The following is a 17500-nucleotide window of genomic DNA, read 5'->3' on the forward strand; positions in this document are numbered from 1 at the left end:
GATATAACACATCGACTAGTTCTCCCTTATCCACTCTACTAGTTACATCCTCGAAAAATTCTATAAGATTCGTCAGACATGATTTGCCTTTCATAAATCCATGCTCACTTTGTCCGATGATTTCACAACTTTCCAAATGTGATGCTATCACATCTTTAATAACTGACTCTAGCATTTTCCCCACTACCGATGTTAGACTTACTGGTCTATAATTCCCCGTTTTCTCTCTCCCTCCCTTTTTAAAAAGTGGGGTTACATTAGCTACTCTCCAGTCCTCAGGAACTACTCCAGAATCTAAAGAGTTTTGAAAAATTATCACTAATGCATCCACTATTTCTGAGGCTACTTCCTTAAGCACTCTGGGATGCAGCCTATCTGGCCCTGGGGATTTATCTGCCTTTAATCCATTTAATTTACCTAACACCACTTCCCGACTAACCTGGATTTCCCTCAGTTCCTCCATCTCGTTAGACCCCCGGTCCCCTGCTATTTCCGGCAGATTATTTATGTCTTCCCTAGTGAAGACAGAACCAAAGTAGTTATTCAATTGGTCTGCCATGTCCTTGTTCCCCATGATCAATTCACCTGTTTCTGACTGCAAGGGACCTACATTTGTTTTAACTAATCTTTTTCTCTTCACATATCTATAAAAGCTTTTGCAGTCAGTTTTTATGTTCCCTGCCAGTTTTCCCTCATAATATATTTTCCCTTTCCTAATTAAGCCCTTTGTCCTCCTCTGCTGGACTCTGAATTTCTCCCAGTCCTCTGGTAGGCTGCTTTTTCTTGCTAATTTGTACGTTTCATCTTTTGTTTTGATACTATCCCTAATTTCCTTTGTTAGCCACAGATGCACTACTCCCTGATTTATTCTTTTGCCAAACTGGGATGAACAATTGTTGTAGTTCATCCATGCGGTCTTTAAATGCCTTCCATTGCATATCCACCGTCAACCCTTTAAGAATCAATTGCCAGTCTATCTTGGCCAATTCACGTCTCATGCCCTCAAAGTTACCTTTCTTTAAGTTCAGAACCGTTGTTTCTGAATTAACTATGTCACTCTCCATCCTAATGAGGAACTCAACCATATTATGGTCACTCTTGCCCAAGGGGCCACGCACATCAAGACTGCTGACTAACCCTTCCTCATTACTCAATACCCAGTCTAGAATAGCCTGCTCTCTCGTTGGTTCCTCTACATGTTGGTTTAGAAAACTATCCCGCATACATTCCAAGAAATCCTCTTCCTCAGCACCTCTGCCAATTTGATTCACCCAAACTATAGGTAGATTGAAGTCACCCATTATAACTGTTTTACCTTTGTTGCACGCATTTCTAATTTCCTGTTTGATGCCATCCCCAACTCTACTACTATTGTTAGGTGGCCTGTACACAACTCCCACTAGCGTTTTCTGCCCCTTAGAGTTTTGCAGCTCTACCCATATCGATTCCACATCCTCCAAGCTCATGTCCTTCCTTTCTATTGCGTTAATCTCCTCTCTAACCAGCAACGCTACCCCACCTCCTTTTCCTTTCTGTCTATCCCTCCTGAATATTGAATATCCCTGGATGTTCAGCTCCCAGCCTTGGTCACCCTGGAGCCATGTCTCCGTAATCCCAACTATATCATATTCATTAATAACTATCTGTGTGTGTGTGTGTGTGTATGTGTGTGTGTGTGTGTGTGTGTGTGTGTGTGTGTGTGTGCGTGCGTGTGTGTGTGTGTGTGTGTGTGTGTGTGTGTGTGTGTGTGCGTGTGTGTGTGCGTGTGTGTGTATGTGTGTGTGTGGGATAGCGTTAGTGTGCGAGGATCGCTGGTCGGCGTGGGCTCGGTGGGCCGAAGGGCCTGTTTCTGCGCTGTATCTCCAAAGTAAACGAAATTAAACAAGTACACATACACACAAACACAAGAGCGGTCACGGTGGCGCGGCGGTAGAGTTGCCGCCTTACAGCGAATGCAGCGCCGGAGACCCGGGTTCCATCCTGACCGCGGGCGCCGTCTGTACGGAGTTTGCACGTTCTCCCCGTGACCTGCGTGGGTTTTCTCCGAGATCCTCGGTTTCCTCCCACACTCCAAAGGCGTAATTGGCTTGGTAAATGTTTAAAAAAATTGTCCTTAGTGTGTGTGTGTGTGTGTGTGTGTGTGTGTGTGTGTGTGTGTGTGTGTGTGTGTGTGTGTGTGTGGGATAGTGTTAGTGAGTGGGGATCGCTGGTCGGCGCGGACTCGATGGGCCGAAGGGCCTGTTTCCGCGCTGTGTCTCTAAACGAAACTAAAGTAAGCTAAATGGCCACACACACACTGATACACCCACAATCCTCTGTGGTGAATCTGTGGTGAATTCTTTGCCACATAGGGCTGTTGAGGCCGCAAGTCAGTGGATGTTTGTAAGTCACAGAGACGGACAGATTCTCGATCAGTGCGGGTGTCAGGGGTTATGGGGAGAAGGCAGGAGAATGGGGTTGGGAGGGAGAGATAGATCAGCCGTGATTGAATGGCGGAGTGGACTCGACGGGCCGAATGGCCTAATTCTGCTCCTATCACTTGTGGACCTCTGTCTAACGTGGCCGTTTCGATTTCGATAGAACAGAGGCCAGGAACCTCTTCGAGACCTTTGTCACTGTCGTGTTTTAGAAAGACTTTCTTTGATTCCTCGTGCTTTTGCGAACAAGATTTGTTGTATATTTGCCTTTCTGTAAGAGTTACAATTTATAAAACTGTGTCGACTGTGAAACTATTGATTGTGAAGTGAATTTTCCTTTGCACATCCCATCACGCACGCACGCACGCAAAAACACGCACGCGCAAACACGCAACAAGTTAGGAAAAGGGGACATACAAAGAGATCTGGGTGTCCTAGTGCATCAGTCACTGAAAGGAAGCATGCAGGTACAGCAGACAGTGAAGAAAGCCAATGGCATGTTGGCCTTCATAACAAGAGGAGTTGAGTATAGGAGCAAAGAGGTCCTTCTGCAGTTGTATAGGGCCCTAGTGAGACCACACCTGGAGTACTGTGCACAGTTTTGGTCTCCAAATTTGAGGAAGGATATTATTGCTATTGAGGGCGTGCAGCGTAGGCGGGACTGTCGTATGTTGAAAGATTGGAGCGACTAGGCTTGTATACACTGGAATTTAGAAGGATGAGAGGGGATCTCATCGAAACATATAAGATTATTAAGGGGTTGGACACGTTAGAGGCAGGAAACATGTTCCCAATGTTGGGGGAGTCCAGAACCAGGGGCCACAGTTTAAGACTCAGGCATAGGCCATTTAGAACGGAGATGAGGAAAAACTTTTTCAATCAGAGAGTTGTAAATCTGTGGAATTCTCTGCCTCAGAAGGCAGTGGAGGCCAATTCTCTGAATGCATTCAAGAGAGAGCTCGATAGAGCTCTTAAGGATAGCGGAGTCAGGGGGTATGGGGAGAAGGCAGGAACGGGGTACTGATTGAGAATGATCAGCCATGCTCACATTGAATGGTGGCGCTGGCTCGAAGGGCCGAATGGCCTACTCCTGCACCTAATGTCTTGTCTATTGTCTATTACCCCACAAGTTCCCATTAAATCTTCCCCTCTTCACCTTGAACCCATGTCCTCTGGTCCTCGATTCCCCTACTCTGGGCAAGAGACTCTGTGCGTCTACCCGATCTATTCCCCTGGTGATTTTGTACCTCTATAAGATCGCCCCTCATCCTCCTGCGCTCCAAGGAACAGAGTCCCAGCCTGGCCCCAACCTCTCCCTGTAGCTCAGGCCCCTCGAGTCCTGGCAACATCCTCATGAATCTTCTCTGCGCCCTTTCCAGCTCGACGACATCTTTCCCGTAACGCGGTGCCCAGAACTGAACGCCATACTCCAAATGCGGCCTCACCAACGTCTTGTACAACTGCAACGTGACCTCCCAACTTCTATACTCAATATTTATTACTCCAGAACTTTGTGCCTTCTCTGATATACCATCTGGAGATACAGTCATAGAAACGTAGAAAATAGGTGCAGGAGGAGGCCGTTCGGTCCTTCAATCCAGCACCAGGGACTAACCTGGTGAACCTACGCTGCACTCCCTCAATAGCAAGGACGTCCTTCCTCAAATTAGGAGACCAAAACTGCACACAGTACTCCAGGTGCGGTCTCACTAGGGCCCTGTACTACTGCAGTAGGACCTCCTTGCTCCTGTACTCGAATCCTCTCACTATGAAGGCCAACATGCCATTGGCTTTCTTCACTGCCTGCTGTACCTGCATGCTTACTTTCAGTGACTGATGCACTAGGACACCCAGGTCTCGTTGCACCTCCCTTCCTGTTTTTGCCATCAAAGTTGTTAACCTCACACTTATCTACATTAAACTGCATCTGCCATGCATCCGCCCACTCACACAACCTGTCCAAGTCAACCTGCAACCTCATAGCATCCTCCTCACAGCTCACACTGCCACCCAGCTTTGTGTCATCCACAAACTTAGAGATGTTACATTTAATTCCCTCGTTTAAATCCTCAATATAGAGTCATAGTGACACAGTGCGGAAACAGGCCCAACTTACCCACACCGGCCAACATGCCCCATCTACACTAGTCTCACCTGCCCACACCGGCCAACATGCCCCAGCCACACTAGTCCCACCTGCCCACACCGGCCAACATGCCCCATCTACACTAGTCCCACCTGCCCACACCGGCCAACATGCCCCATCTACACTAGTCCACCTGCCCACACCGGCCAACATGCCCCATCTACACTAGTCCCACCTGCCCACACCGACCAACATGCCCCATCTACACTAGTCTCACCTGCCCACACCGGCCAACATGCCCCATCTACACTAGTCCCACCTGCCCACACCGGCCAACATGCCCCATCTACACTAGTCCACCTGCCCACACTGGCCAACATGCCCCATCTACACTAGTCCCACCTGCCCACACCGGCCAACATGCCCCATCTACACTAGTCCCACCTGCCCACACCGGCCAACATGCCCCATCTACACCAGTCCCACCTGCCCACACCGGCCAACATGCCCCATCTACACTAGTCCCACCTGCCCACACCGGCCAACATGCCCCATCTACACTAGTCCCACCTGCCCACACCGGCCAACAAGCCCCATCTACACTAGTCCCACCTGCACACACCGACCAACATGCCCCATCTACACTAGTCCCACCTGCCCACACCGGCCAACATGCCCCATCTACACTGGTCCCACCTACCCACACCGGCCAACATGCCCCATCTACACTAGTCCCACCTGCCCACACCGGCCAACATGCCCCATCTACACTAGTCCCACCTACCCACACCGGCCAACATGCCCCATCTACACTAGTCCCACCTGCCCACACCGGCCAACATGCCCCATCTACACTAGTCCCACCTGCCCACACCGGCCAACATGCCCCAACTACACTAGTCCCACCTGCCCACACCGACCAACATGCCCCATCTACACTAGTCTCACCTGCCCACACCGGCCAACATGCCCCATCTACACTAGTCCCACCTGCCCACACCGGCCAACATGCCCCATCTACACTAGTCCACCTGCCCACACTGGCCAACATGCCCCATCTACACTAGTCCCACCTGCCCACACCGGCCAACATGCCCCATCTACACTAGTCCCACATGCCCACACCGGCCAACATGCCCCATCTACACCAGTCCCACCTGCCCACACCGGCCAACATGCCCCATCTACACTAGTCCCACCTGCCCACACCGGCCAACATGCCCCATCTACACTAGTCCCACCTGCCCACACCGGCCAACATGCCCCATCTACACTAGTCCCACCTGCCCACACCGGCCAACATGCCCCATCTACACTAGTCCCACCTGCCCACACCGGCCAACAAGCCCCATCTACACTAGTCCCACCTGCACACACCGACCAACATGCCCCATCTACACTAGTCCCACCTGCCCACACCGGCCAACATGCCCCATCTACACTGGTCCCACCTGCCCACACCGGCCAACATGCCCCATCTACACTAGTCCCACCTGCCCACACCGGCCAACATGCCCCATCTACACCAGTCCCACCTGCCCACACCGGCCAACATGCCCCATCTACACTAGTCCCACCTGCCCACACCGGCCAACATGCCCCATCTACACTAGTCCCACCTGCCCACACCGGCCAACATGCCCCATCTACACTAGTCCACCTGCCCACACCGGCCAACATGCCCCATCTACACTAGTCCCAACTGCCCACACCGGCCAACATGCCCCATCTACACTAGTCCCACCTGCCCACACCGGCCAACATGCCCCATCTACCCTAGTCCCACCTGCCCACACCGGCCAACATGCCCCATCTACACTGGTCCCACCTGCCCACACCGGCCAACATGCCCCATCTACACTAGTCCCACCTGCCCACACCGGCCAACATGCCCCATCTACACTAGTCCACCTGCCCACACTGGCCAACATGCCCCATCTACACTAGTCCCACCTGCCCACACCGGCCAACATGCCCCATCTACACTAGTCCCACCTGCCCACACCGGCCAACATGCCCCATCTACACCAGTCCCACCTGCCCACACCGGCCAACATGCCCCATCTACACTAGTCCCACCTGCCCACACCGGCCAACATGCCCCATCTACACTAGTCCCACCTGCCCACACCGGCCAACATGCCCCATCTACACTAGTCCCACCTGCCCACACCGGCCAACATGCCCCATCTACACTAGTCCCACCTGCCCACACCGGCCAACAAGCCCCATCTACACTAGTCCCACCTGCACACACCGACCAACATGCCCCATCTACACTAGTCCCACCTGCCCACACCGGCCAACATGCCCCATCTACACTGGTCCCACCTGCCCACACCGGCCAACATGCCCCATCTACACTAGTCCCACCTGCCCACACCGGCCAACATGCCCCATCTACACTAGTCCCACCTGCCCACACCGGCCAACATGCCCCATCTACACTAGTCCCACCTGCCCACACCGGCCAACATGCCCCATCTACACTAGTCCCACCTGCCCACACCGGCCAACATGCCCCATCTACACTAGTCCCACCTGCCCACACCGACCAACATGCCCCATCTACACTAGTCTCACCTGCCCACACCGGCCAACATGCCCCATCTACACTAGTCCCACCTGCCCACACCGGCCAACATGCCCCATCTACACTAGTCCACCTGCCCACACTGGCCAACATGCCCCATCTACACTAGTCCCACCTGCCCACACCGGCCAACATGCCCCATCTACACTAGTCCCACATGCCCACACCGGCCAACATGCCCCATCTACACCAGTCCCACCTGCCCACACCGGCCAACATGCCCCATCTACACTAGTCCCACCTGCCCACACCGGCCAACATGCCCCATCTACACTAGTCCCACCTGCCCACACCGGCCAACATGCCCCATCTACACTAGTCCCACCTGCCCACACCGGCCAACAAGCCCCATCAACACTAGTCCCACCTGCACACACCGACCAACATGCCCCATCTACACTAGTCCCACCTGCCCACACCGGCCAACATGCCCCATCTACACTGGTCCCACCTGCCCACACCGGCCAACATGCCCCATCTACACTAGTCCCACCTGCCCACACCGGCCAACATGCCCCATCTACACTAGTCCCACCTGCCCACACCGGCCAACATGCCCCATCTACACTAGTCCCACCTGCCCACACCGGCCAACATGCCCCATCTACACTAGTCCCACCTGCCCACACCGGCCAACATGCCCCATCTACACTAGTCCACCTGCCCACACCGGCCAACATGCCCCATCTACACTAGTCCCACCTGCCCACACCGGCCAACATGCCCCATCTACACTAGTCCCACCTGCCCACACCGGCCAACATGCCCCATCTACACTAGTCCCACCTGCCCACACCGGCCAACATGCCCCATCTACACTAGTCCCACCTGCCCACACCGACCAACAAGCCCCATCTACACTAGTCCCACCTGCACACACCGACCAACATGCCCCATCTACCCTAGTCCCACCTGCCCACACCGGCCAACATGCCCCATCTACACTGGTCCCACCTGCCCACACCGGCCAACATGCCCCATCTACACTAGTCCCACCTGCCCACACCGGCCAACATGCCCCATCTACACCAGTCCCACCTGCCCACACCGGCCAACATGCCCCATCTACACTAGTCCCACCTGCCCACACCGGCCAACATGCCCCATCTACACTAGTCCCACCTGCCCACACCGGCCAACATGCCCCATCTACACTAGTCCACCTGCCCACACCGGCCAACATGCCCCATCTACACTAGTCCCAACTGCCCACACCGGCCAACATGCCCCATCTACACTAGTCCCACCTGCCCACACCGGCCAACATGCCCCATCTACCCTAGTCCCACCTGCCCACACCGGCCAACATGCCCCATCTACACTGGTCCCACCTGCCCACACCGGCCAACATGCCCCATCTACACTAGTCCCACCTGCCCACACCGGCCAACATGCCCCATCTACACCAGTCCCACCTGCCCACACCGGCCAACATGCGCCATCTACACTAGTCCCACCTGCCCACACCGACCAACAAGCCCCATCTACACCAGTCCCACCTGCCCACACCGGCCAACATGCCCCATCTACACCAGTCCCACCTGTCCACACCGGCCAACATGCCCCATCTACACTGGTCCCACCTGCCCACACCGGCCAACATGCCCCATCTACACTAGTCCCACCTGCCCACACCGGCCAACATGCCCCATCTACACTAGTCCCACCTGCCCACACCGGCCAACATGCCCCATCTACACTAGTCCCACCTGCCCACACCGGACAACATGCTCCATCTACACTAGTCCCAACTGCCCACACCGGCCAACATGCCCCATCTACACTAGTCCCACCTGCCCACACCGGCCAACATGCCCCATCTACACTAGTCCCACCTGCCCACACCGGCCAACATGCCCCATCTACACCAGTCCCACCTGCCCACACCGGCCAACATGCGCCATCTACACTAGTCCCACCTGCCCACACCGACCAACAAGCCCCATCTACACCAGTCCCACCTGCCCACACCGGCCAACATGCCCCATCTACACCAGTCCCACCTGTCCACACCGGCCAACATGCCCCATCTACACTAGTCCCACCTGCCCACACCGACCAACATGCCCCATCTACACTAGTCCCACCTGCCCACACCGACCAACATGCCCCATCTACACTAGTCCCACCTGCCCACACCGGCCAACATGCCCCATCTACACTAGTCCCACCTGCCCACACCGGCCAACATGCCCCATCTACACTAGTCCCACCTGCCCACACCGGCCAACATGCCCCATCTACACTAGTCCCACCTGCCCACACCGGCCAACATGCTCCATCTACACTAGTCCCAACTGCCCACACCGGCCAACATGCCCCATCTACACTAGTCCCATCTGCCCACACCGGCCAACATGCCCCATCTACACTAGTCCCACCTGCCCACACCGGCCAACATGCCCCATCTACACTAGTCCCACCTGCCCACACCGGCCAACATGCCCCATCTACACTAGTCCCACCTGCCCACACCGGCCAACATGCCCCATCTACACTAGTCCCACCTGCCCACACCGGCCAACATGCCCCAACTACACTAGTCCCACCTGCCCACACCGGCCAACATGCCCCATCTACACTAGACCCACCTGCCCACACCGGCCAACATGCCCCATCTACACTAGTCCCACCTGCCCACACCGACCAACATGCACCATCTACACTAGTCCCACCTGCCCACATCGGCCAACATGCCCCATCTACACTAGTCCCACCTGCCCACACCGGCCAACATGCCCCATCTACACTGGTCCCACCTGCCCACACCGGCCAACATGCCCCATCTACACCAGTCCCACCTGCCCACACCGGCCAACAAGCCCCATCTACACCAGTCCCACCTGCCCACACCGGCCAACATGCCCCATCTACAGTAGTCCCACCTGCCCACACCGGCCAACATGCCCCATCTACACTAGTCCCACCTGCCCACACCGGCCAACATGCCCCATCTACATTAGTCCAACCTGCCCACACCGACCAACATGCCCCATCTACACTAGTCCCACCTGCCCACACCGGCCAACATGCCCCATCTACACCAGTCCCACCTGCCCACACCGGCCAACAAGCCCCATCTACACCAGTCCCACCTGCCCACACCGGCCAACATGCCCCATCTACACTAGTCCCACCTGCCCACACCGGCCAACATGCCCCATCTACACTAGTCCCACCTGCCCACACCGGCCAACATGCCCCATCTACAGTAGTCCCACCAGCCCACACCGGCCAACATGCCCCATCTACACTAGTCCCACCTGCCCACACCGGCGAACATGCCCCATCTACACTAGTCCAACCTGCCCACACCGACCAACATGCCCCATCTACACTAGTCCCACCTGCCCACACCGGCCAACATGCCCCATCTACACTAGTCCCACCTGCCCACACCGGCCAACATGCCCCATCTACACCAGTCCCACCTGCCCACACCGGCCAACATGCCCCATCTACACCAGTCCCACCTGCCCACACCGGCCAACATGCCCCATCTACACCAGTCCCACCTGCCCACACCGGCCAACATGCCCCATCTACACCAGTCCCACCTGCCCACACCGGCCAACATGCCCCATCTACACTAGTCCCACCTGCCCACACCGGCCAACATGCCCCATCTACACTAGTCCCACCTGCCCACACCGACCAACATGCATCATCTACACTAGTCCCACCTGCCCACATCGGCCAACATGCCCCATCTACACTAGTCCCACCTGCCCACACCGACCAACATGCCCCATCTACACTAGTCCCACCTGCCCACACCGGCCAACATGCCCCATCTACACTAGTCCCACCTACTCACACCGACCAACATGCCCCATCTACACTAGTCCCACCTGCCCACACCGGCCAACATGCCCCATCTACACTAGTCCCACCTGCCCGTGTTTTGCCCATATCCCTCCAAACCCGTCCTATCCATGTACCTGTCCAACTGTTTCTTAAACATTGGGATAGTGCCAGCCTCCTCCGGCAGCTCGTTCCATACACCCACCACCCTCTGTGTGGAAAAGTTGCCCCTCAGATTCCTATTAAATCTTTCCCCCTTCACCTTGAACCCATGTCCTCTGGTCCGTAATTCCCCTACTCTGGGCAAGAGACTCTGTGCGTCTACCCGATCTATTCCCCTGGTGACTTTATACATGATTTCATATATTGTAAATATTGACAGCGATCCCAGCACCGAGCCTAGCGGTACCCCACTAGTCACTGCCTGCCATTCTGACAAGGACCCGTTTATTCCTACTCTTTGTTTCCTGTCTGCCAACCAATTCTTTATCCATGTCAATACCCTACCCCCAATACCAAGTGCTCTAATTTTGCACACTAATCTCTTGTGTGGGACCTTATCAAAGGCTTTCTGAAAGTCCATCTACACCATACAAACAAACAAACAAACATAGAAACAATAGACAATAGGTGCAGGAGGAGGCCATTCGGCCCTTCGAGCCGTCACCGCCATTCAATGTGATCATGGCTGATCATTCTCAATCAGTACCCCGTTCCTGCCTCTCCCCATACCCCCTGACTCCGCTATCCTTAAGCGCTCTATCCAGCTCTCTCTTGAATGCATCCAGTGAATCGGCCTCCACTGCCCTCTGTGGCAGAGAATCCCACACATTCACAACTCTCTGGGTGGAAAAAGGTTTCTTCTCACCTCAGTTTTAAACGGCCTCCCCTTTATTCTTAGACTGTGTGTGTGTGGCCCCTGGCTCTGGACTCCCCCAACATTGGGAACATGTTTCCTGCATCTAGCTGGTCCAGTCCTTTTATAATTTTACACGTCTCTATAAGATCCCCCTCTCATCCTTCTAAACTCCAGTGAATACAAGCCCCAGTCTTTCCAATCTTTCCTCGTACGACAGTCCCGCCATCCCGGGGATTAACCTGGTGAACCTACGCTGCACTGCCTCAATAGCAAGGACGTCCTTCCTCAAATTAGGAGACCAAAACTGCGCACAGTACTCCAGGTGCGGTCTCACCAGGGCCCTGTACAACTGCAGAAGGACCTCTTTGCTCCTGTACTCAAATCCTCTCGTTATGCAGGCCAACATTCCTTTAGTTGGATGGTGTCTGGTTTGTGTGTGTGTGATGGTCTGGACTACATCCACAACTCCCTGCGATTCCTTACAGACTACTTATTGGTTTAGTTTGAAGGTAGACACAAAGTGCTGGAGTAACTCAGCGGGTCGGGCAGCATCTCTGTGGAGAACGTGGACAGGTACAAAGTGCTGGAGTAACTCAGCGGGTCGGGCAGCATCTCTGTGGAGAACGTGGACAGGTACAAAGTGCTGGAGTAACTCAGCGGGTCAGGCAGCATCTCTGTGGAGAACGTGGACAGGTACAAAGTGCTGGAATAACTCAGCGGGTCGGGCAGCATCTCTGGAGAGAAGGAACGGGTGACGTTTTAAAGGACGTCCCTTTAGGAAGGAGATGAGGAGTAATTTCTTTAGCCAGAGGGCGGTGAATCTGTGGGATTCTTTGCCACAGAGGGCAGGTGGAGGCCGCAAGTCAGTGGATGTTTTTAAGGTGGTGATAGACGTATTCTTGATTCTGTGGCACGTTGGCTCAACGGGTCGAGCTGCTGCCTCACGGCGCCAGAGACCCGGGTTCCATCCCGACCGCGGGCGCTGTCTGTACGGAGTTTGTGCGCACGTTCTCTCTCCCCGTGACCTGCGTGGGTTTTCTCCAGGCGCTCCGGTTTCCTCCCACACTCCAAAGACGTGCGTGCGGGTTTGTAGGTTAATTAGCTTGGTGTAAATATAAAAATTGTCCCCAGTGTGTGTGTGCGTGTGTGCGTGTGTGCGTGTGCGTGTGCGTGTGTGCGTGTGTGCGTGTGTGTGTGTGTGTGTGTGTGTGTGTGTGTGTGTGTGTGTGGGACAGTGTTAGTGTGAGGGGATCGCTGGTCGGCACGGACTCGATGGGCCGAAGGGCCTGTTTCCGCGCTGTATCTCTAAACTAAACTGAACTAAATCTCTACCTCCACTAGACCACTACCTCCGTCTACACCTCACGCTGCCTCGGCAAGGCCAGCAGCCCAGACCGTCACGCACGCACGCACGCACAAACAAACCGCCGCTCCCCTCCCTCCCACCGCCCCCCCCCCCCCCCCCCCCCGTCTACACCTCACGCTGCCTCGGCAAGGCCAGCAGCAGAACCAAGGACCAGTCTCCCCCCCGGTCACCCCCTCTCCTCCCCTCTCCCATCGGGGCAAGAGGTACAGAAGTGTGGAGACGCACACCTCCAGATTCAGGGGCAGTTTCTTCCCGGCCGTTATCAGGCAACTGAACCGTCCTCTCCCCAACTAGAGAGCGGTCCCAACCTCCCGTCTGCCTCACTGGAGACCCTCGGACTGTCTGTAATCGGGCTTTAACTTGCGCGAGAGTGCAGGAGAGTCTTGGACCAGAGGGCACAGCCTCAGAATTAAAGGACGTTCCTTCAGGAAGGAGATGAGGAGGGATTTCTTTGGCCAGAGGGCGGTGAATCTGTGGGATTCTTTGCCACAGAGGGCGGTGGAGGCCACAAGTCAGTGGATGTTTTTAAGGCACAGAGACGGACAGATTCTCGATCAGTGCGGGTGTCAGGGGTTATGGGGATAAGGCAGGAGAATGGGGTTGGGAGGGAGAGATAGACCAGCCGTGATTGAATGGCGGAGTGGACTGGATGGGCCGAATGGCCTAATTCTGCTCCTATCACTAATGAACGTTCTCGTAAAAGATGACAGTTGTCTCAATCACTTCCAGTTTCCACTCAACTACCCTTGTGAGCAGGAACCTGCTTCAAACCACAAACTTCAGAGAAGAACAGCTGGACTTACAGTGAAAGTGCTTCGGAAACTTTAAACTTCCTTGGTACGAATGTTCAGTTAGGTTATGTTTGTTGTCATGAGTTTCACTTGTGTGTTCGCTAGTTCTGTGTTTAGTTCAGAGACACAGCGAGGAAACAGGCCCTTCGGCCCATCGAGTCCGTGCCGACCAACGATCGCCTGTTCACGCACAAAGGTATCGAGGACCAGAGGACACAGGTTCAAGGTGAAGGGGGATAGATTTAATGGGAATCTGAGGGGTAACTTTTCCACACAGAGGGTGGTGGGTGTATGGAACGAGCTGCCAGAGGAGGTAGGTGAGGCTGGGACTATCCCAACGTTTAAGAAACAGTCGGACAGGTGCATGGATAGGACGGGTTTGGAGGGATATGGGCCAAACGCGGGCAGGTGTTTAGTTTAGAGATACAGGCCCTTCGGCCCACCAAGTCCGTGCCGACCAGCGATCCCTGCACACCAATACTATCCCACAGACACACACACACACACACACGCACGCACACACACACACACACACGCACGCACGCACGCACACACACACACACACACACACACACACACACACACACACACGCACTCACACACACACACACACACACACTGGGGGACAATTTACAATCTTTACACCGAAGCCAATTAACCTACAAACCCGCACGCACGTCTTTGGAGTGTGGGAGGAAACCGGAGCGCCCGGAGAAAACCTACGCAGGTCATGGGGTGAGAACGTGCGCACAAACTCCGTACAGACAGCGCCCGCGGTCGGGATGGAACCCGGGTCTCTGGCGCCGTGAGGCAGCAGCTCGACCCGCTGCGCCACCGTGACCGCCCTGTACACATTAGGCAGCCAGTCTCCACACTTCTGTACCTCTTGCCCCGATGGGAGAGGGGAGGAGAGGGGGTGACCGGGGGGGGGCGAGACTGGTCCTTGGTTCTGCTGCTGGCCTTGCCGAGGCAGCGTGAGGTGTAGACGGGGGCGGTGGAAGGGAGGGGAGCGGCGGTTTGTTTGTGCGTGCGTGCGTGACGGTCTGGGCTGCTGGCCTTGCCGAGGCACCTCACCATTGTTGGTGCCTGGCCCTCTGAGTTGCTCCAGCACTTTGTACCTGTCCACGTTCTCCACAGAGATGCTGCCTGACCGGCTGAGTTGCTCCAGCACTTTGTACCTGTCCACGTTCTCCACAGAGATGCTGCCCGACCCGCTGAGTTACTCCAGCACTTTGTGCCTCTTTTTTTGTTGTAAATCAGCATCTGCAGTTACTTGTTTCGATTTCTGCTGAAACTTCCTTGAGTTGGCTGGGACTCTATTCCTTGGAACGCAGGAGGATGCAGAAAAGATTCACGAGGATGTTGCCAGGACTCGAGGGGCCTGAGCTACAGGGAGAGGTTGGGGCCAGGCTGGGACTCTATTCCTTGGAGCGCAGGAGGATGAGGGGCGATCTTATAGAGGTGTACAAAATCACGAGGGGAATAGATCGGAAAGACGCACAGAGTCTCTTGCCCAGAGTAGGGGAATCGAGGACCAGAGGACATGGGTTCAAGGTGAAGGGGGAAAGATTTAATGGGAATCTGAGGGGTAACTTTTCCACACAGAGGGTGGTGGGTGTATGGAACGAGCTGCCGGAGGAGGTAGTTGAGGCTGGGACTATCCCAACGTTTAAGAAACAGGTGGACAGGTACATGGATAGGACGGGTTTGGAGGGATATGGGCCAGGTGGGACTAGTGTAGATGGGGCATGTTGGCCGGTGTGGGCAGGTGGGACTAGTGTAGATGGGGCATGTTGGTCGGTGTGGGCAGGTGGGACTAGTGTAGATGGGGCATGTTGGCCGGTGTGGGCAGGTGGGACTTGTGTAGGTGGGGCATGTTGGGCGGTGTGGGCAGTTGGGACTAGTGTAGATGGGGCATGTTGGCCGGTGTGGGCAGGTGGGACTTGTGTAGGTGGGGCATGTTGGGCGGTGTGGGCAGGTGGGACTAGTGTAGATGGGGAATGTTGGCCGGTGTGGGCAGGTGGGACTAGTGTAGATGGGGCATGTTGGTCGGTGTAGGCAGGTGGGACTAGTGTAGATGGGGTATGTTGGCCGGTGTGGGCAGGTGGGACTAGTGTAGATGGGGCATGTTGGCCGGTGTGGGCAGGTGGGACTAGTGTAGATGGGGCATGTTGGTCGGTGTGGGCAGGTGGGACTAGTGTAGATGGGGCATGTTGGCCGGTGTGGGCAGGTGGGACTAGTGTAGATGGGGCATGTTGGTCGGTGTGGGCAAGTTGGGCCGAGGGGCCTGTTTCCACACTGTGTCACTCCAAGACCATGGCTCTGTGGCTCTGTGAGTTACTCCAGCGTTCTGTGTCTATCACTTATCTTCTGCAGGGAGGAAGTGCATTCACTGGTCCGTTGAGATAGGTTTCCTCCGAGATTCTCTGCTCTCAGAAGAAAGTTAAAAATGTTTTTGTTGACGAGCTTTTCGTAAGCCGTGATATTTCAGGACCATCGTCAGTCCCACGAGAGTTGGTGTGCATGGCCAATGTTGGGGGAGGCCATTCGGCCCTTCGAGCCTGTACGCACCGCCATTCATTGTGATCGTGGTTGATCATCCACAATCAGTAACCCGTGCCTGCCTTCTCCCCATATACCTTGATTCCACTAGCCCCTAGAGCTCTATCTAACTCTCTCTTAAACCCATCCAGTGAATTGGCCTCCACTGCCCTCTGTGGCAGAGAATCCCACACATTCACAACTCTCTGGGTGGAAAAAGGTTTCTTCTCACCTCAGTTTTAAACGGCCTCCCCTTTATTCTTAGACTGTGTGTGTGTGGCCCCTGGTTCTGGACTCCCCCAACATTGGGAACATGTTTCCTGAATCTAGCTTGTCCAGTCCTTTTATAATTTTATACGTCTCTATAAGATCCCCCTCTCATCCTTCTAAACTCCAGTGAATACAAGCCCCAGTCTTTCCAATTCTTCCTCGTACGACAGTCCCGCCATCCCGGGGATTAACCTGGTGAACCTACGCTGCACTGCCTCAATAGCAAGGATGTCCTTCCTCAAATTAGGAGACCAAAACTGCACACAGTACTCCAGGTGCGGTCTCACCAGGGCCCAGTACAACTGCAGAAGGACCTCTTTGCTCCTGTACGCAAAAGCTCAGTGGCTCTATAGAGGCAATCATTCCTGCCCTCCGTTTCCGTTCATTGTCCCGTGTACCGAGGTACAGTGAGAAGCTTTGTCGCTGCGTACTATCCAGTCAATGGAAAGACTGCACACGATTACAATCGAGCCGTCCACAGTGTACAGACACAGGGTAAAGGGGAATAACGTTCAGCGCCAGGCAAAGCCCGATTAAAGACAGTCCGAGGGTCTCCAGTGAGGCAGACGGGAGGTCGGGACCGCTCTCTAGTTGGGGAGAGGACGGTTCAGTTGCCTGATAACAGCCGGGAAGAAACTGCCCCTGAATCTGGAGGTGTGCGTCTCCACACTTCTGTACCTCTTGCCCCGATGGGAGAGGGGAGGAGAGGGGGTGACCGGGGGGGGGGCGAGACTGGTCCTTGGTTCTGCTGCTGGCCTTGCCGAGGCAGCGTG

General features: G+C 55.0%; 1 protein-coding gene across 1 annotated transcript in view; it reads left to right on the plus strand.

Moving 5' to 3' along the window:
* Positions 1 to 14017: 14017 nt before the first annotated feature.
* Positions 14018 to 17500, plus strand: part of LOC144612191 (B-cell receptor CD22-like) — an 88076-nt gene continuing 84593 nt past the window's right edge. The window contains exon 1 of the mRNA XM_078431749.1: positions 14018 to 14112. The gene's annotated coding sequence lies outside the window, so the exon portion shown is untranslated. The remainder of the gene's footprint in view (positions 14113 to 17500) is intronic.

Source organism: Rhinoraja longicauda, chromosome 43 (genome assembly GCF_053455715.1).
Source record: "Rhinoraja longicauda isolate Sanriku21f chromosome 43, sRhiLon1.1, whole genome shotgun sequence".
Classification (NCBI taxonomy): Eukaryota; Metazoa; Chordata; class Chondrichthyes; order Rajiformes; family Arhynchobatidae; genus Rhinoraja; species Rhinoraja longicauda.